Genomic DNA, 22,781 nt, shown 5'->3' with positions numbered 1-22,781 from the left:
TTCTGAGCTCTGTAAGCATGAACACTTAGTATTTGAAAGCACAGTCCCGTGAAAACGCCACCGGAAGTACCCGGAGTTGTAAATATTACCAGTATATTCGTCATTACACAGCTTTCCACTGGAAACCTCCGTGAGTGAATACGACAGTAAATGTAGTAAGAATCTATTTACGTGTAATTGAGGTGTTTCTTACACGTTCTTAATCATTTTTGGGTACTATCATTGTGTATTTTAACAGTTTTACCAAAATTAGACATTTTGCTTAGAAGTATTTACTGGAATCGTCACCATTTTAACTGATTCCCACAAAAAAATGCCAAAGCCAATCCTCCTTAATTGTAAACATAAACACTATTCTCGTCATTCCAAGGCTTCAGACACCAATTCTGAGCTCTGTAAGCATGAACACTTAGTATTTGAAAGCACAGTCCCGTGAAAATGTCCCCGGAAGTACCCGGAGTTGTAAATATTACCAGTATTTTCGTCATTTCATAGCTTTCCACTGGAAACCTCCGTGAGTGAATACGACAGTAAATGTAGTAAGAATCTATTTACGTGTACTTGAGGTGTTTGTTACACGTTCTTAATCATTTCTTGGAGCTATCATTGTGTATTTTAACAGTTTTACCAAAATTAGACAGTTTGCTTAGAAGTACTTACCGGAATCGTCACCATTTTAACGGATTCACACAAAAAAACGCCAAAGCCAGTCCTCCTTAATTGTAAACAAAAACATTATTCTCGTCATTCCAAGGCTTTAGACACCAATTTTGAGCTCTGTAAGCATGAACACTTAGTATTTGAAACCACAGTCCCGTGAAAACGCCACCGGAAGTACCCGGAGTTGTAAATATTACCAGTATTTTCGTCATTTCACAGCTTTCCACTGGAAACTTCCGTGATTGAACACAACAGTAAATGTAGTAAGAATTTATTTACGTGTACTTGATGTGTTTCTTACACGTTCTTAATCATTTTTGGGTACTATAATTGTGTATTTTAACAGTTTTACCAAAATTAGACAGTTTGCTTAGAAGTATTTACCGGAATCGTCACCATTTTAACTGATTCCCACAAAAAAACGCCAAAGCCAATCCTCCTTAATTGTAAACATAAACACTATTCTCGTCATTCCAAGGCTTCAGACACCAATTCTGAGCTCTGTAAGCATGAACACTTAGTATTTGAAAGCACAGTCCCGTGAAAACGCCACCGGAAGCACCCGGAGTTGTAAATATTACCAGTATTTGCGTCATTTCACAGCTTTCCAATGGAAACCTCCGTGATTGAATACAACAGTAAACGTAGTAAGAATCTATTTACGTGTACTTGAGGTGTTTGGTACACGTTCTTAATCATTTTTGGATATTATCATTGTGTATTTTAACAGTTTTACCAAAATTAGACAGTTTGCTTAGAAGTATTTACCGGAATCGTCACCATTTTAACTGATTCACACAAAAAAACGCCAAAGCCAATCCTCCTTAATTGTAAACATAAACAATATTCTCGTCATTCCAAGGCTTCAGACACCAATTCTGAGCTCTGTAAGCATGAACACTTAGTATTTGAAAGCACAGTCCCGTGAAAACGCCACCGGAAGCACCCGGAGTTGTAAATATTACCAGTATTTTCGTCATTTCACAGCTTTCCACTGGAAACCTCCGTGAGTGAATACGACAGTAAATGTAGTAAGAATCTATTTACGTGTACTTGAGATGTTTCTTACTTGTTCTTAATCATTTTTGGATACTATCATTGTGTATTTTAACAGTTTTACCAAAATTAGACAGTTTGCTTAGAAGTATTTACCGGAATCGTCACCATTTTAACTGATTCACACAAAAAAACGCCAAAGCCAATCCTCCTTAAATATAAACATAAACACTATTCTCGTCATTCCAAGGCTTCAGACACCAATTCTGAGCTCTGTAAGCATGAACACTTAGTATTTGAAAGCACAGTCCCGTGAAAACGCCACCGGAAGCACCCGGAGTTGTAAATATTACCAGTATTTTCGTCATTTCACAGCTTTCCACTGGAAACCTCCGTGAGTGAATACGACAGTAAATGTAGTAAGAATCTATTTACGTGTACTTGAGGTGTTTGGTACACATTCTTAATTATTTTTGGTACTATCAATGTGTATTTTAACAGTTTTACCAAAATTAGACAGTTTGCTTAGAAGTATTTACCGGAATCGTCACCATTTTAACTGATTCACACAAAAAAACGACAAAGCCAATCCTCCTTAATTGTAAACATAAACACTATTCTCGTCATTCCAAGGCTTCAGACACCAATTCTGAGCTCTGTAAGCATGAACACTTAGTATTTGAAAGCACAGTCCCGTGAAAACGCCACCGGAAGCACCCGGAGTTGTAAATATTACCAGTATTTGCGTCATTTCACAGCTTTCCACTGGAAACCTCCGTGAGTGAATACGACAGTAAATGTAGTAAGAATCTATTTACGTGTACTTGAGGTGTTTGGTACACGTTCTTAATTATTTTTGGTACTATCAATGTGTATTTTAACAGTTTTACCAAAATTAGACAGTTTGCTTAGAAGTATTTACCGGAATCGTCACCATTTTAACTGATTCACACAAAAAAACGCCAAAGCCAATCCTCCTTAATTGTAAACATAAACAATATTCTCGTCATTCCAAGGCTTCAGACACCAATTCTGAGCTCTGTAAGCATGAACACTTAGTATTTGAAAGCACAGTCCCGTGAAAACGCCACCGGAAGCACCCGGAGTTGTAAATATTACCAGTATTTGCGTCATTTCACAGCTTTCCAATGGAAACCTCCGTGATTGAATACAACAGTAAACGTAGTAAGAATCTATTTACGTGTACTTGAGGTATTTGGTACACGTTCTTAATCATTTTTGGATATTATCATTGTGTATTTTAACAGTTTTACCAAAATTAGACAGTTTGCTTAGAAGTATTTACCGGAATCGTCACCATTTTAACTGATTCACACAAAAAAACGCCAAAGCCAATCCTCCTTAATTGTAAACATAAACACTTTTCTCGTCATTCCAAGGCTTCAGACACCAATTCTGAGCTCTGTAAGCATGAACACTTAGTATTTGAAAGCACAGTCCCGTGAAAACGCCACCGGAAGCACCCAGAGTTGTAAATATTACCAGTATTTTCGTCATTTCACAGCTTTCCACTGGAAACCTCCGTGAGTGAATACGACAGTAAATGTAGTAAGAATTTATTTACGTGTACTTGAGATGTTTCTTACTTGTTCTTAATCATTTTTGGATACTATCATTGTGTATTTTAACAGTTTTACCAAAATTAGACAGTTTGCTTAGAAGTATTTACCGGAATCGTCACCATTTTAACTGATTCACACAAAAAAACGCCAAAGCCAATCCTCCTTAATTGTAAACATAAACACTATTCTCGTCATTCCAAGGCTTCAGACACCAATTCTGAGCTCTGTAAGCATGAACACTTACTATTTGAAAGCACAGTCCCGTGAAAACGCCACCGGAAGCACCCGGAGTTGTAAATATTACCAGTATTTGCGTCATTTCACAGCTTTCCACTGGAAACCTCCGTGAGTGAATACGACAGTAAATGTAGTAAGAATCTATTTACGTGTACTTGAGGTGTTTGGTACACGTTCTTAATTATTTTTGGTACTATCAATGTGTATTTTAACAGTTTTACCAAAATTAGACAGTTTGCTTAGAAGTATTTACCGGAATCGTCACCATTTTAACTGATTCACACAAAAAAACGCCAAAGCCAGTCCTCCTTAATTGTAAACAGAAACACTATTCTCATCATTCCAAGGGTTTAGACACCAAATCTGAGCTCTGTAAGCATGAACACTTAGTATTTGAAAGCACAGTCCCGTGAAAACGCCACCGGAAGTACCCGGAGTTGTAAATATTCCAAGTATTTTCTTCATTTCACACCTTTCCACTGGAAACCTCCGTGATTGAATACGACAGTAAATGTAGTAAGAATCTTTTTACGTGTACTTGCGGTGTTTATTACACGTTCTTAATCATTTCTGGGAACTATCATTGTGTATTTTAACAGTTTTATAGAAATTAGACAGTTTGCTTAGAAGTATTTACCGGAATCGTCACCATTTTAACGGATTCACACAAAAAAACGCCAAAGCCAGTCCTCCTTAATTGTAAACAAAAGCACTATTCGCGTCATTCCAAGGGTTTAGACACCAATTCTGAACTCTGTAAGCATGAACACTTAGTATTTGAAAGCACAGTCCCGTGAAAACGCCACCGGAAGTACCCGGAGTTGTAAATATTACCAGTATATTCGTCATTACACAGCTTTCCACTGGAAACCTCCGTGAGTGAATACGACAGTAAATGTAGTAAGAATCTATTTACGTGTAATTGAGGTGTTTCTTACACGTTCTTAATCATTTTTGGGTACTATCATTGTGTATTTTAACAGTTTTACCGAAATTAGACATTTTGCTTAGAAGTATTTACTGGAATCGTCACCATTTTAACTGATTCCCACAAAAAAACGCCAAAGCCAATCCTCCTTAATTGTAAACGTAAACACTATTCTCGTCATTCCAAGGCTTCAGACACCAATTCTGAGCTCTGTAAGCATGAACACTTAGTATTTGAAAGCACAGTCCCGTGAAAATGTCCCCGGAAGTACCCGGAGTTGTAAATATTACCAGTATTTTCGTCATTTCATAGCTTTCCACTGGAAACCTCCGTGAGTGAATACGACAGTAAATGTAGTAAGAATCTATTTACGTGTACTTGAGGTGTTTGTTACACGTTCTTAATCATTTCTTGGAGCTATCATTGTGTATTTTAACAGTTTTACCAAAATTAGACAGTTTGCTTAGAAGTATTTACCGGAATCGTCACCATTTTAACGGATTCACACAAAAAACGCCAAAGCCAGTCCTCCTTAATTGTAAACAAAAACATTATTCTCGTCATTCCAAGGCTTTAGACACCAATTTTGAGCTCTGTAAGCATGAACACTTAGTATTTGAAACCACAGTCCCGTGAAAACGCCACCGGAAGTACCCGGAGTTGTAAATATTACCAGTATTTTCGTCATTTCACAGCTTTCCACTGGAAACTTCCGTGATTGAACACAACAGTAAATGTAGTAAGAATCTATTTACGTGTACTTGATGTGTTTCTTACACGTTCTTAATCATTTTTGGGTACTATCATTGTGTATTTTAACAGTTTTACCAAAATTAGACAGTTTGCTTAGAAGTATTTACCGGAATCGTCACCATTTTAACTGATTCACACAAAAAAACGCCAAAGCCAATCCTCCTTAATTGTAAACATAAACACTATTCTCGTCATTCCAAGGCTTCAGACACCAATTCTGAGCTCTGTAAGCATGAACACTTAGTATTTGAAAGCACAGTCCCGTGAAAACGCCACCGGAAGCACCCGGAGTTGTAAATATTACCAGTATTTTCGTCATTTCACAGCTTTCCACTGGAAACCTCCGTGAGTGAATACGACAGTAAATGTAGTAAGAATCTATTTACGTGTACTTGAGGTGTTTGGTACACATTCTTAATTATTTTTGGTACTATCAATGTGTATTTTAACAGTTTTACCAAAATTAGACAGTTTGCTTAGAAGTATTTACCGGAATCGTCACCATTTTAACTGATTCACACAAAAAAACGCCAAAGCCAATCCTCCTTAATTGTAAACATAAACACTATTCTCGTCATTCCAAGGCTTCAGACACCAATTCTGAGCTCTGTAAGCATGAACACTTAGTATTTGAAAGCACAGTCCCGTGAAAACGCCACCGGAAGCACCCGGAGTTGTAAATATTACCAGTATTTTCGTCATTTCACAGCTTTCCACTGGAAACCTCCGTGAGTGAATACGACAGTAAATGTAGTAAGAATCTATTTACGTGTACTTGAGATGTTTCTTCCTTGTTCTTAATCATTTTTGGATACTATCATTGTGTATTTTAACAGTTTTACCAAAATTAGACAGTTTGCTTAGAAGTATTTACCGGAATCGTCACCATTTTAACTGATTCACACAAAAAAACGCCAAAGCCAATCCTCCTTAAATATAAACATAAACACTATTCTCGTCATTCCAAGGCTTCAGACACCAATTCTGAGCTCTGTAAGCATGAACACTTAGTATTTGAAAGCACAGTCCCGTGAAAACGCCACCGGAAGCACCCGGAGTTGTAAATATTACCAGTATTTTCGTCATTTCACAGCTTTCCACTGGAAACCTCCGTGAGTGAATACGACAGTAAATGTAGTAAGAATCTATTTACGTGTACTTGAGGTGTTTGGTACACATTCTTAATTATTTTTGGTACTATCAATGTGTATTTTAACAGTTTTACCAAAATTAGACAGTTTGCTTAGAAGTATTTACCGGAATCGTCACCATTTAACTGATTCACACAAAAAAACGCCAAAGCCAATCCTCCTTAATTGTAAACATAAACACTATTCTCGTCATTCCAAGGCTTCAGACACCAATTCTGAGCTCTGTAAGCATGAACACTTAGTATTTGAAAGCACAGTCCCGTGAAAACGCCACCGGAAGCACCCGGAGTTGTAAATATTACCAGTATTTGCGTCATTTCACAGCTTTCCACTGGAAACCTCCGTGAGTGAATACGACAGTAAACGTAGTAAGAATCTATTTACGTGTACTTGAGGTGTTTGGTACACGTTCTTAATTATTTTTGGTACTATCAATGTGTATTTTAACAGTTTTACCAAAATTAGACAGTTTGCTTAGAAGTATTTACCGGAATCGTCACCATTTTAACTGATTCACACAAAAAAACGCCAAAGCCAGTCCTCCTTAATTGTAAACAGAAACACTATTCTCATCATTCCAAGGGTTTAGACACCAAATCTGAGCTCTGTAAGCATGAACACTTAGTATTTGAAAGCACAGTCCCGTGAAAACGCCACCGGAAGTACCCGGAGTTGTAAATATTCCAAGTATTTTCTTCATTTCACACCTTTCCACTGGAAACCTCCGTGATTGAATACGACAGTAAATGTAGTAAGAATCTTTTTACGTGTACTTGCGGTGTTTATTACACGTTCTTAATCATTTCTGGGAACTATCATTGTGTATTTTAACAGTTTTACAGAAATTAGACAGTTTGCTTAGAAGTATTTACCGGAATCGTCCCCATTTTAACGGATTCACACAAAAAAACGCCAAAGCCAGTCCTCCTTAATTGTAAACAAAAGCACTATTCGCGTCATTCCAAGGGTTTAGACACCAATTCTGAGCTCTGTAAGCATGAACACTTAGTATTTGAAAGTACAGTCCCGTGAAAACGCCACCGGAAGTACCCGGAGTTGTAAATATTACCAGTATATTCGTCATTACACAGCTTTCCACTGGAAACCTCCGTGAGTGAATACGACAGTAAATGTAGTAAGAATCTATTTACGTGTAATTGAGGTGTTTGGTACACGTTCTTAATCATTTCTGGGAACTATCATTGTGTATTTTAACAGTTTTACAGAAATTAGACAGTTTGCTTAGAAGTACTTACCGGAATCGTCACCATTTTAACGGATTCACACAAAAAAACGCCAAAGCCAGTCCTCCTTAATTGTAAACAAAAGCACTATTCGCGTCATTCCAAGGGTTTAGACACCAATTCTGAGCTCTGTAAGCATGAACACTTAGTATTTGAAAGCACAGTCCCGTGAAAACGCCACCGGAAGTACCCGGAGTTGTAAATATTACCAGTATATTCGTCATTACACAGCTTTCCACTGGAAACCTCCGTGAGTGAATACGACAGTAAATGTAGTAAGAATCTATTTACGTGTAATTGAGGTGTTTCTTACACGTTCTTAATCATTTTTGGGTACTATCATTGTGTATTTTAACAGTTTTACCAAAATTAGACATTTTGCTTAGAAGTATTTACTGGAATCGTCACCATTTTAACTGATTCCCACAAAAAAACGCCAAAGCCAATCCTCCTTAATTGTAAACGTAAACACTATTCTCGTCATTCCAAGGATTCAGACACCAATTCTGAGCTCTGTAAGCATGAACACTTAGTATTTGAAAGCACAGTCCCGTGAAAATGTCCCCGGAAGTACCCGGAGTTGTAAATATTACCAGTATTTTCGTCATTTCATAGCTTTCCACTGGAAACCTCCGTGAGTGAATACGACAGTAAATGTAGTAAGAATCTATTTACGTGTACTTGAGGTGTTTGTTACACGTTCTTAATCATTTCTTGGAGCTATCATTGTGTATTTTAACAGTTTTACCAAAATTAGACAGTTTGCTTAGAAGTACTTACCGGAATCGTCACCATTTTACCGGATTCACACAAAAAAAACGCCAAAGCCAGTCCTCCTTAATTGTAAACAAAAATACTATTCTCGTCATTCCAAGGCTTTAGACACCAATTTTGAGCTTTGTAAGCATGAACACTTAGTATTTGAAAGCACAGTCCCGTGAAAACGCCACCGGAAGTACCCGGAGTTGTAAATATTACCAGTATTTTCGTCATTTCACAGCTTTCCACTGGAAACTTCCGTGATTGAACACAACAGTAAATGTAGTAAGAATTTATTTACGTGTACTTGATGTGTTTCTTACACGTTCTTAATCATTTTTGGGTACTATCATTGTGTATGTTAACAGTTTTACCAAAATTAGACAGTTTGCTTAGAAGTATTTACCGGAATCGTCACCATTTTAACTGATTCACACAAAAAAACGCCAAAGCCAATCCTCCTTAATTGTAAACATAAACACTATTCTCGTCATTCCAAGGCTTCAGACACCAATTCTGAGCTCTGTAAGCATGAACACTTACTATTTGAAAGCACAGTCCCGTGAAAACGCCACCGGAAGCACCCGGAGTTGTAAATATTACCAGTATTTGCGTCATTTCACAGCTTTCCACTGGAAACCTCCGTGAGTGAATACGACAGTAAATGTAGTAAGAATCTATTTACGTGTACTTGAGGTGTTTGGTACACGTTCTTAATTATTTTTGGTACTATCAATGTGTATTTTAACAGTTTTACCAAAATTAGACAGTTTGCTTAGAAGTATTTACCGGAATCGTCACCATTTTAACTGATTCACACAAAAAAACGCCAAAGCCAGTCCTCCTTAATTGTAAACAGAAACACTATTCTCATCATTCCAAGGGTTTAGACACCAAATCTGAGCTCTGTAAGCATGAACACTTAGTATTTGAAAGCACAGTCCCGTGAAAACGCCACCGGAAGTACCCGGAGTTGTAAATATTCCAAGTATTTTCTTCATTTCACACCTTTCCACTGGAAACCTCCGTGATTGAATACGACAGTAAATGTAGTAAGAATCTTTTTACGTGTACTTGCGGTGTTTATTACACGTTCTTAATCATTTCTGGGAACTATCATTGTGTATTTTAACAGTTTTATAGAAATTAGACAGTTTGCTTAGAAGTATTTACCGGAATCGTCACCATTTTAACGGATTCACACAAAAAAACGCCAAAGCCAGTCCTCCTTAATTGTAAACAAAAGCACTATTCGCGTCATTCCAAGGGTTTAGACACCAATTCTGAACTCTGTAAGCATGAACACTTAGTATTTGAAAGCACAGTCCCGTGAAAACGCCACCGGAAGTACCCGGAGTTGTAAATATTACCAGTATATTCGTCATTACACAGCTTTCCACTGGAAACCTCCGTGAGTGAATACGACAGTAAATGTAGTAAGAATCTATTTACGTGTAATTGAGGTGTTTCTTACACGTTCTTAATCATTTTTGGGTACTATCATTGTGTATTTTAACAGTTTTACCGAAATTAGACATTTTGCTTAGAAGTATTTACTGGAATCGTCACCATTTTAACTGATTCCCACAAAAAAACGCCAAAGCCAATCCTCCTTAATTGTAAACGTAAACACTATTCTCGTCATTCCAAGGCTTCAGACACCAATTCTGAGCTCTGTAAGCATGAACACTTAGTATTTGAAAGCACAGTCCCGTGAAAATGTCCCCGGAAGTACCCGGAGTTGTAAATATTACCAGTATTTTCGTCATTTCATAGCTTTCCACTGGAAACCTCCGTGAGTGAATACGACAGTAAATGTAGTAAGAATCTATTTACGTGTACTTGAGGTGTTTGTTACACGTTCTTAATCATTTCTTGGAGCTATCATTGTGTATTTTAACAGTTTTACCAAAATTAGACAGTTTGCTTAGAAGTATTTACCGGAATCGTCACCATTTTAACGGATTCACACAAAAAACGCCAAAGCCAGTCCTCCTTAATTGTAAACAAAAACATTATTCTCGTCATTCCAAGGCTTTAGACACCAATTTTGAGCTCTGTAAGCATGAACACTTAGTATTTGAAACCACAGTCCCGTGAAAACGCCACCGGAAGTACCCGGAGTTGTAAATATTACCAGTATTTTCGTCATTTCACAGCTTTCCACTGGAAACTTCCGTGATTGAACACAACAGTAAATGTAGTAAGAATCTATTTACGTGTACTTGATGTGTTTCTTACACGTTCTTAATCATTTTTGGGTACTATCATTGTGTATTTTAACAGTTTTACCAAAATTAGACAGTTTGCTTAGAAGTATTTACCGGAATCGTCACCATTTTAACTGATTCACACAAAAAAACGCCAAAGCCAATCCTCCTTAATTGTAAACATAAACACTATTCTCGTCATTCCAAGGCTTCAGACACCAATTCTGAGCTCTGTAAGCATGAACACTTAGTATTTGAAAGCACAGTCCCGTGAAAACGCCACCGGAAGCACCCGGAGTTGTAAATATTACCAGTATTTTCGTCATTTCACAGCTTTCCACTGGAAACCTCCGTGAGTGAATACGACAGTAAATGTAGTAAGAATCTATTTACGTGTACTTGAGGTGTTTGGTACACATTCTTAATTATTTTTGGTACTATCAATGTGTATTTTAACAGTTTTACCAAAATTAGACAGTTTGCTTAGAAGTATTTACCGGAATCGTCACCATTTTAACTGATTCACACAAAAAAACGCCAAAGCCAATCCTCCTTAATTGTAAACATAAACACTATTCTCGTCATTCCAAGGCTTCAGACACCAATTCTGAGCTCTGTAAGCATGAACACTTAGTATTTGAAAGCACAGTCCCGTGAAAACGCCACCGGAAGCACCCGGAGTTGTAAATATTACCAGTATTTTCGTCATTTCACAGCTTTCCACTGGAAACCTCCGTGAGTGAATACGACAGTAAATGTAGTAAGAATCTATTTACGTGTACTTGAGATGTTTCTTCCTTGTTCTTAATCATTTTTGGATACTATCATTGTGTATTTTAACAGTTTTACCAAAATTAGACAGTTTGCTTAGAAGTATTTACCGGAATCGTCACCATTTTAACTGATTCACACAAAAAAACGCCAAAGCCAATCCTCCTTAAATATAAACATAAACACTATTCTCGTCATTCCAAGGCTTCAGACACCAATTCTGAGCTCTGTAAGCATGAACACTTAGTATTTGAAAGCACAGTCCCGTGAAAACGCCACCGGAAGCACCCGGAGTTGTAAATATTACCAGTATTTTCGTCATTTCACAGCTTTCCACTGGAAACCTCCGTGAGTGAATACGACAGTAAATGTAGTAAGAATCTATTTACGTGTACTTGAGGTGTTTGGTACACATTCTTAATTATTTTTGGTACTATCAATGTGTATTTTAACAGTTTTACCAAAATTAGACAGTTTGCTTAGAAGTATTTACCGGAATCGTCACCATTTAACTGATTCACACAAAAAAACGCCAAAGCCAATCCTCCTTAATTGTAAACATAAACACTATTCTCGTCATTCCAAGGCTTCAGACACCAATTCTGAGCTCTGTAAGCATGAACACTTAGTATTTGAAAGCACAGTCCCGTGAAAACGCCACCGGAAGCACCCGGAGTTGTAAATATTACCAGTATTTGCGTCATTTCACAGCTTTCCACTGGAAACCTCCGTGAGTGAATACGACAGTAAACGTAGTAAGAATCTATTTACGTGTACTTGAGGTGTTTGGTACACGTTCTTAATTATTTTTGGTACTATCAATGTGTATTTTAACAGTTTTACCAAAATTAGACAGTTTGCTTAGAAGTATTTACCGGAATCGTCACCATTTTAACTGATTCACACAAAAAAACGCCAAAGCCAGTCCTCCTTAATTGTAAACAGAAACACTATTCTCATCATTCCAAGGGTTTAGACACCAAATCTGAGCTCTGTAAGCATGAACACTTAGTATTTGAAAGCACAGTCCCGTGAAAACGCCACCGGAAGTACCCGGAGTTGTAAATATTCCAAGTATTTTCTTCATTTCACACCTTTCCACTGGAAACCTCCGTGATTGAATACGACAGTAAATGTAGTAAGAATCTTTTTACGTGTACTTGCGGTGTTTATTACACGTTCTTAATCATTTCTGGGAACTATCATTGTGTATTTTAACAGTTTTACAGAAATTAGACAGTTTGCTTAGAAGTATTTACCGGAATCGTCCCCATTTTAACGGATTCACACAAAAAAACGCCAAAGCCAGTCCTCCTTAATTGTAAACAAAAGCACTATTCGCGTCATTCCAAGGGTTTAGACACCAATTCTGAGCTCTGTAAGCATGAACACTTAGTATTTGAAAGTACAGTCCCGTGAAAACGCCACCGGAAGTACCCGGAGTTGTAAATATTACCAGTATATTCGTCATTACACAGCTTTCCACTGGAAACCTCCGTGAGTGAATACGACAGTAAATGTAGTAAGAATCTATTTACGTGTAATTGAGGTGTTTGGTACACGTTCTTAATCATTTCTGGGAACTATCATTGTGTATTTTAACAGTTTTACAGAAATTAGACAGTTTGCTTAGAAGTACTTACCGGAATCGTCACCATTTTAACGGATTCACACAAAAAAACGCCAAAGCCAGTCCTCCTTAATTGTAAACAAAAGCACTATTCGCGTCATTCCAAGGGTTTAGACACCAATTCTGAGCTCTGTAAGCATGAACACTTAGTATTTGAAAGCACAGTCCCGTGAAAACGCCACCGGAAGTACCCGGAGTTGTAAATATTACCAGTATATTCGTCATTACACAGCTTTCCACTGGAAACCTCCGTGAGTGAATACGACAGTAAATGTAGTAAGAATCTATTTACGTGTAATTGAGGTGTTTCTTACACGTTCTTAATCATTTTTGGGTACTATCATTGTGTATTTTAACAGTTTTACCAAAATTAGACATTTTGCTTAGAAGTATTTACTGGAATCGTCACCATTTTAACTGATTCCCACAAAAAAACGCCAAAGCCAATCCTCCTTAATTGTAAACGTAAACACTATTCTCGTCATTCCAAGGATTCAGACACCAATTCTGAGCTCTGTAAGCATGAACACTTAGTATTTGAAAGCACAGTCCCGTGAAAATGTCCCCGGAAGTACCCGGAGTTGTAAATATTACCAGTATTTTCGTCATTTCATAGCTTTCCACTGGAAACCTCCGTGAGTGAATACGACAGTAAATGTAGTAAGAATCTATTTACGTGTACTTGAGGTGTTTGTTACACGTTCTTAATCATTTCTTGGAGCTATCATTGTGTATTTTAACAGTTTTACCAAAATTAGACAGTTTGCTTAGAAGTACTTACCGGAATCGTCACCATTTTACCGGATTCACACAAAAAAAACGCCAAAGCCAGTCCTCCTTAATTGTAAACAAAAATACTATTCTCGTCATTCCAAGGCTTTAGACACCAATTTTGAGCTTTGTAAGCATGAACACTTAGTATTTGAAAGCACAGTCCCGTGAAAACGCCACCGGAAGTACCCGGAGTTGTAAATATTACCAGTATTTTCGTCATTTCACAGCTTTCCACTGGAAACTTCCGTGATTGAACACAACAGTAAATGTAGTAAGAATTTATTTACGTGTACTTGATGTGTTTCTTACACGTTCTTAATCATTTTTGGGTACTATCATTGTGTATGTTAACAGTTTTACCAAAATTAGACAGTTTGCTTAGAAGTATTTACCGGAATCGTCACCATTTTAACTGATTCCCACAAAAAAACGCCAAAGCCAATCCTCCTTAATTGTAAACATAAACACTATTCTCGTCATTCCAAGGCTTCAGACACCAATTCTGAGCTCTGTAAGCATGAACACTTAGTATTTGAAAGCACAGTCCCGTGAAAACGCCACCGGAAGCACCCGGAGTTGTAAATATTACCAGTATTTTCGTCATTTCACAGCTTTCCACTGGAAACCTCCGTGAGTGAATACGACAGTAAATGTAGTAAGAATCTATTTACGTGTACTTGAGGTGTTTGGTACACATTCTTAATTATTTTTGGTACTATCAATGTGTATTTTAACAGTTTTACCAAAATTAGACAGTTTGCTTAGAAGTATTTACCGGAATCGTCACCATTTTAACTGATTCACACAAAAAAACGCCAAAGCCAATCCTCCTTAATTGTAAACATAAACACTATTCTCGTCATTCCAAGGCTTCAGACACCAATTCTGAGCTCTGTAAGCATGAACACTTAGTATTTGAAAGCACAGTCCCGTGAAAACGCCACCGGAAGCACCCGGAGTTGTAAATATTACCAGTATTTGCGTCATTTCACAGCTTTCCACTGGAAACCTCCGTGAGTGAATACGACAGTAAATGTAGTAAGAATCTATTTACGTGTACTTGAGATGTTTCTTCCTTGTTCTTAATCATTTTTGGATACTATCATTGTGTATTTTAACAGTTTTACCAAAATTAGACAGTTTGCTTAGAAGTATTTACCGGAATCGTCACCATTTTAACTGATTCACACAAAAAAACGCCAAAGCCAATCCTCCTTAAATATAAACATAAACACTATTCTCGTCATTCCAAGGCTTCAGACACCAATTCTGAGCTCTGTAAGCATGAACACTTAGTATTTGAAAGCACAGTCCCGTGAAAACGCCACCGGAAGCACCCGGAGTTGTAAATATTACCAGTATTTTCGTCATTTCACAGCTTTCCACTGGAAACCTCCGTGAGTGAATACGACAGTAAATGTAGTAAGAATCTATTTACGTGTACTTGAGGTGTTTGGTACACATTCTTAATTATTTTTGGTACTATCAATGTGTATTTTAACAGTTTTACCAAAATTAGACAGTTTGCTTAGAAGTATTTACCGGAATCGTCACCATTTAACTGATTCACACAAAAAAACGCCAAAGCCAATCCTCCTTAATTGTAAACATAAACACTATTCTCGTCATTCCAAGGCTTCAGACACCAATTCTGAGCTCTGTAAGCATGAACACTTAGTATTTGAAAGCACAGTCCCGTGAAAACGCCACCGGAAGCACCCGGAGTTGTAAATATTACCAGTATTTGCGTCATTTCACAGCTTTCCACTGGAAACCTCCGTGAGTGAATACGACAGTAAACGTAGTAAGAATCTATTTACGTGTACTTGAGGTGTTTGGTACACGTTCTTAATTATTTTTGGTACTATCAATGTGTATTTTAACAGTTTTACCAAAATTAGACAGTTTGCTTAGAAGTATTTACCGGAATCGTCACCATTTTAACTGATTCACACAAAAAAACGCCAAAGCCAGTCCTCCTTAATTGTAAACAGAAACACTATTCTCATCATTCCAAGGGTTTAGACACCAAATCTGAGCTCTGTAAGCATGAACACTTAGTATTTGAAAGCACAGTCCCGTGAAAACGCCACCGGAAGTACCCGGAGTTGTAAATATTCCAAGTATTTTCTTCATTTCACACCTTTCCACTGGAAACCTCCGTGATTGAATACGACAGTAAATGTAGTAAGAATCTTTTTACGTGTACTTGCGGTGTTTATTACACGTTCTTAATCATTTCTGGGAACTATCATTGTGTATTTTAACAGTTTTACAGAAATTAGACAGTTTGCTTAGAAGTATTTACCGGAATCGTCACCATTTTAACGGATTCACACAAAAAAACGCCAAAGCCAGTCCTCCTTAATTGTAAACAAAAGCACTATTCGCGTCATTCCAAGGGTTTAGACACCAATTCTGAGCTCTGTAAGCATGAACACTTAGTATTTGAAAGTACAGTCCCGTGAAAACGCCACCGGAAGTACCCGGAGTTGTAAATATTACCAGTATATTCGTCATTACACAGCTTTCCACTGGAAACCTCCGTGAGTGAATACGACAGTAAATGTAGTAAGAATCTATTTACGTGTAATTGAGGTGTTTGGTACACGTTCTTAATCATTTCTGGGAACTATCATTGTGTATTTTAACAGTTTTACAGAAATTAGACAGTTTGCTTAGAAGTACTTACCGGAATCGTCACCATTTTAACGGATTCACACAAAAAAACGCCAAAGCCAGTCCTCCTTAATTGTAAACAAAAGCACTATTCGCGTCATTCCAAGGGTTTAGACACCAATTCTGAGCTCTGTAAGCATGAACACTTAGTATTTGAAAGCACAGTCCCGTGAAAACGCCACCGGAAGTACCCGGAGTTGTAAATATTACCAGTATATTCGTCATTACACAGCTTTCCACTGGAAACCTCCGTGAGTGAATACGACAGTAAATGTAGTAAGAATCTATTTACGTGTAATTGAGGTGTTTCTTACACGTTCTTAATCATTTTTGGGTACTATCATTGTGTATTTTAACAGTTTTACCAAAATTAGACATTTTGCTTAGAAGTATTTACTGGAATCGTCACCATTTTAACTGATTCCCACAAAAAAACGCCAAAGCCAATCCTCCTTAATTGTAAACGTAAACACTATTCTCGTCATTCCAAGGATTCAGACACCAATTCTGAGCTCTGTAAGCATGAACACTTAGTATTTGAAAGCACAGTCCCGTGAAAATGTCCCCGGAAGTACCCGGAGTTGTAAATATTACCAGTATTTTCGTCATTTCATAGCTTTCCACTGGAAACCTCCGTGAGTGAATACGACAGTAAATGTAGTAAGAATCTATTTACGTGTACTTGAGGTGTTTGTTACACGTTCTTAATCATTTCTTGGAGCTATCATTGTGTATTTTAACAGTTTTACCAAAATTAGACAGTTTGCTTAGAAGTACTTACCGGAATCGTCACCATTTTACCGGATTCACACAAAAAAAACGCCAAAGCCAGTCCTCCTTAATTGTAAACAAAAATACTATTCTCGTCATTCCAAGGCTTTAGACACCAATTTTGAGCTTTGTAAGCATGAACACTTAGTATTTGAAAGCACAGTCCCGTGAAAACGCCACCGGAAGTACCCGGAGTTGTAAATATTACCAGTATTTTCGTCATTTCACAGCTTTCCACTGGAAACTTCCGTGATTGAACACAACAGTAAATGTAGTAAGAATTTATTTACGTGTACTTGATGTGTTTCTTACACGTTCTTAATCATTTTTGGGTACTATCATTGTGTATGTTAACAGTTTTACCAAAATTAGACAGTTTGCTTAGAAGTATTTACCGGAATCGTCACCATTTTAACTGATTCCCACAAAAAAACGCCAAAGCCAATCCTCCTTAATTGTAAACATAAACACTATTCTCGTCATTCCAAGGCTTCAGACACCAATTCTGAGCTCTGTAAGCATGAACACTTAGTATTTGAAAGCACAGTCCCGTGAAAACGCCACCGGAAGCACCCGGAATTGTAAATATTACCAGTATTTTCGTCATTTCACAGCTTTCCACTGGAAACCTCCGTGAGTGAATACGACAGTAAATGTAGTAAGAATCTATTTACGTGTACTTGAGGTGTTTGGTACACATTCTTAATTATTTTTGGTACTATCAATGTGTATTTTAACAGTTTTACCAAAATTAGACAGTTTGCTTAGAAGTATTTACCGGAATCGTCACCATTTTAACTGATTCACACAAAAAAACGCCAAAGCCAATCCTCCTTAATTGTAAACATAAACACTATTCTCGTCATTCCAAGGCTTCAGACACCAATTCTGAGCTCTGTAAGCATGAACACTTAGTATTTGAAAGCACAGTCCCGTGAAAACGCCACCGGAAGCACCCGGAGTTGTAAATATTACCAGTATTTGCGTCATTTCACAGCTTTCCACTGGAAACCTCCGTGATTGAATACGACAGTAAATGTAGTAAGAATCTATTTACGTGTACTTGAGGTGTTTGGTACACGTTCTTAATCATTTCTGGGAACTATCATTGTGTATTTTAACAGTTTTACAGAAATTAGACAGTTTGCTTAGAAGTATTTACCGGAATCGTCACCATTTTAACGGATTCACACAAAAAAACGCCAAAGCCAGTCCTCCTTAATTGTAAACAAAAGCACTATTCGCGTCATTCCAAGGGTTTAGACACCAATTCTGAGCTCTGTAAGCATGAACACTTAGTATTTGAAAGCACAGTCCCGTGAAAACGCCACCGGAAGCACCCGGAGTTGTAAATATTACCAGTATTTTCGTCATTTCACAGCTTTCCACTGGAAACCTCCGTGAGTGAATACGACAGTAAATGTAGTAAGAATCTATTTACGTGTACTTGAGGTGTTTGGTACACATTCTTAATTATTTTTGGTACTATCAATGTGTATTTTAACAGTTTTACCAAAATTAGACAGTTTGCTTAGAAGTATTTACCGGAATCGTCACCATTTTAACTGATTCACACAAAAAAACGCCAAAGCCAATCCTCCTTAATTGTAAACATAAACACTATTCTCGTCATTCCAAGGCTTCAGACACCAATTCTGAGCTCTGTAAGCATGAACACTTAGTATTTGAAAGCACAGTCCCGTGAAAACGCCACCGGAAGCACCCGGAGTTGTAAATATTACCAGTATTTGCGTCATATCACAGCTTTCCACTGGAAACCTCCGTGAGTGAATACGACAGTAAATGTAGTAAGAATCTATTTACGTGTACTTGAGGTGTTTGGTACACGTTCTTAATCATTTCTGGGAACTATCATTGTGTATTTTAACAGTTTTACAGAAATTAGACAGTTTGCTTAGAAGTATTTACCGGAATCGTCACCATTTTAACGGATTCACACAAAAAAACGCCAAAGCCAGTCCTCCTTAATTGTAAACAAAAGCACTATTCGCGTCATTCCAAGGGTTTAGACACCAATTCTGAGCTCTGTAAGCATGAACACTTAGTATTTGAAAGCACAGTCCCGTGAAAACGCCACCGGAAGTACCCGGAGTTGTAAATATTACCAGTATATTCGTCATTACACAGCTTTCCACTGGAAACCTCCGTGAGTGAATACGACAGTAAATGTAGTAAGAATCTATTTACGTGTAATTGAAGTGTTTGGTACACGTTCTTAATCATTTCTGGGAACTATCATTGTGTATTTTAACAGTTTTACAGAAATTAGACAGTTTGCTTAGAAGTATTTACCGGAATCGTCACCATTTTAACGGATTCACACAAAAAAAACGCCAAAGCCAGTCCTCCTTAATTGTAAACAAAAGCACTATTCGCGTCATTCCAAGGGTTTAGACACCAATTCTGAGCTCTGTAAGCATGAACACTTAGTATTTGAAAGCACAGTCCCGTGAAAACGCCACCGGAAGTACCCGGAGTTGTAAATATTACCAGTATATTCGTCATTACACAGCTTTCCACTGGAAACCTCCGTGAGTGAATACGACAGTAAATGTAGTAAGAATCTATTTACGTGTAATTGAGGTGTTTCTTACACGTTCTTAATCATTTTTGGGTACTATCATTGTGTATTTTAACAGTTTTACCAAAATTAGACATTTTGCTTAGAAGTATTTACTGGAATCGTCACCATTTTAACTGATTCCCACAAAAAAATGCCAAAGCCAATCCTCCTTAATTGTAAACATAAACACTATTCTCGTCATTCCAAGGCTTCAGACACCAATTCTGAGCTCTGTAAGCATGAACACTTAGTATTTGAAAGCACAGTCCCGTGAAAATGTCCCCGGAAGTACCCGGAGTTGTAAATATTACCAGTATTTTCGTCATTTCATAGCTTTCCACTGGAAACCTCCGTGAGTGAATACGACAGTAAATGTAGTAAGAATCTATTTACGTGTACTTGAGGTGTTTGTTACACGTTCTTAATCATTTCTTGGAGCTATGATTGTGTATTTTAACAGTTTTACCAAAATTAGACAGTTTGCTTAGAAGTACTTACCGGAATCGTCACCATTTTACCGGATTCACACAAAAAAACGCCAAAGCCAGTCCTCCTTAATTGTAAACAAAAACATTATTCTCGTCATTCCAAGGCTTTAGACACCAATTTTGAGCTCTGTAAGCATGAACACTTAGTATTTGAAACCACAGTCCCGTGAAAACGCCACCGGAAGTACCCGGAGTTGTAAATATTACCAGTATTTTCGTCATTTCACAGCTTTCCACTGGAAACTTCCGTGATTGAACACAACAGTAAATGTAGTAAGAATCTATTTACGTGTACTTGATGTGTTTCTTACACGTTCTTAATCATTTTTGGGTACTATCATTGTGTATGTTAACAGTTTTACCAAAATTAGACAGTTTGCTTAGAAGTATTTACCGGAATCGTCACCATTTTAACTGATTCCCACAAAAAAACGCCAAAGCCAATCCTCCTTAATTGTAAACATAAACACTATTCTCGTCATTCCAAGGCTTCAGACACCAATTCTGAGCTCTGTAAGCATGAACACTTAGTATTTGAAAGCACAGTCCCGTGAAAACGGCACCGGAAGCACCCGGAGTTGTAAATATTACCAGTATTTGCGTCATTTCACAGCTTTCCACTGGAAACCTCCGTGAGTGAATACGACAGTAAACGTAGTAAGAATCTATTTACGTGTACTTGAGGTGTTTGGTACACGTTCTTAATCATTTCTGGGAACTATCATTGTGTATTTTAACAGTTTTACAGAAATTAGACAGTTTGCTTAGAAGTATTTACCGGAATCGTCACCATTTTAACGGATTCACACAAAAAAACGCCAAAGCCAGTCCTCCTTAATTGTAAACAAAAGCACTATTCGCGTCATTCCAAGGGTTTAGACACCAATTCTGAGCTCTGTAAGCATGAACACTTAGTATTTGAAAGCACAGTCCCGTGAAAACGCCACCGGAAGTACCCGGAGTTGTAAATATTACCAGTATATTCGTCATTACACAGCTTTCCACTGGAAACCTCCGTGAGTGAATACGACAGTAAATGTAGTAAGAATCTATTTACGTGTAATTGAAGTGTTTGGTACACGTTCTTAATCATTTCTGGGAACTATCATTGTGTATTTTAACAGTTTTACAGAAATTAGACAGTTTGCTTAGAAGTATTTACCGGAATCGTCACCATTTTAACGGATTCACACAAAAAAACGCCAAAGCCAGTCCTCCTTAATTGTAAACAAAAGCACTATTCGCGTCATTCCAAGGGTTTAGACACCAATTCTGAGCTCTGTAAGCATGAACACTTAGTATTTGAAAGCACAGTCCCGTGAAAACGCCACCGGAAGTACCCGGAGTTGTAAATATTACCAGTATATTCGTCATTACACAGCTTTCCACTGGAAACCTCCGTGAGTGAATACGACAGTAAATGTAGTAAGAATCTATTTACGTGTAATTGAGGTGTTTCTTACACGTTCTTAATCATTTTTGGGTACTATCATTGTGTATTTTAACAGTTTTACCAAAATTAGACATTTTGCTTAGAAGTATTTACTGGAATCGTCACCATTTTAACTGATTCCCACAAAAAAACGCCAAAGCCAATCCTCCTTAATTGTAAACGTAAACACTATTCTCGTCATTCCAAGGCTTCAGACACCAATTCTGAGCTCTGTAAGCATGAACACTTAGTATTTGAAAGCACAGTCCCGTGAAAATGTCCCCGGAAGTACCCGGAGTTGTAAATATTACCAGTATTTTCGTCATTTCATAGCTTTCCACTGGAAACCTCCGTGAGTGAATACGACAGTAAATGTAGTAAGAATCTATTTACGTGTACTTGAGGTGTTTGTTACACGTTCTTAATCATTTCTTGGAGCTATCATTGTGTATTTTAACAGTTTTACCAAAATTAGACAGTTTGCTTAGAAGTACTTACCGGAATCGTCACCATTTTACCGGATTCACACAAAAAAAACGCCAAAGCCAGTCCTCCTTAATTGTAAACAAAAATACTATTCTCGTCATTCCAAGGCTTTAGACACCAATTTTGAGCTCTGTAAGCATGAACACTTAGTATTTGAAACCACAGTCCCGTGAAAACGCCACCGGAAGTACCCGGAGTTGTAAATATTACCAGTATTTTCGTCATTTCACAGCTTTCCACTGGAAACTTCCGTGATTGAACACAACAGTAAATGTAGTAAGAATTTATTTACGTGTACTTGATGTGTTTCTTACACGTTCTTAATCATTTTTGGGTACTATCATTGTGTATTTTAACAGTTTTACCAAAATTAGACAGTTTGCTTAGAAGTATTTACCGGAATCGTCACCATTTTAACTGATTCCCACAAAAAAACGCCAAAGCCAATCCTCCTTAATTGTAAACATAAACACTATTCTCGTCATTCCAAGGCTTCAGACACCAATTCTGAGCTCTGTAAGCATGAACACTTAGTATTTGAAAGCACAGTCCCGTGAAAACGCCACCGGAAGCACCCGGAGTTGTAAATATTACCAGTATTTGCGTCATTTCACAGCTTTCCACTGGAAACCTCCGTGAGTGAAT

Source organism: Myotis daubentonii, chromosome 7 (assembly GCF_963259705.1).
Source record: "Myotis daubentonii chromosome 7, mMyoDau2.1, whole genome shotgun sequence".
Classification (NCBI taxonomy): Eukaryota; Metazoa; Chordata; class Mammalia; order Chiroptera; family Vespertilionidae; genus Myotis; species Myotis daubentonii.
Note: the sequence above shows the minus strand (reverse complement) of the source record.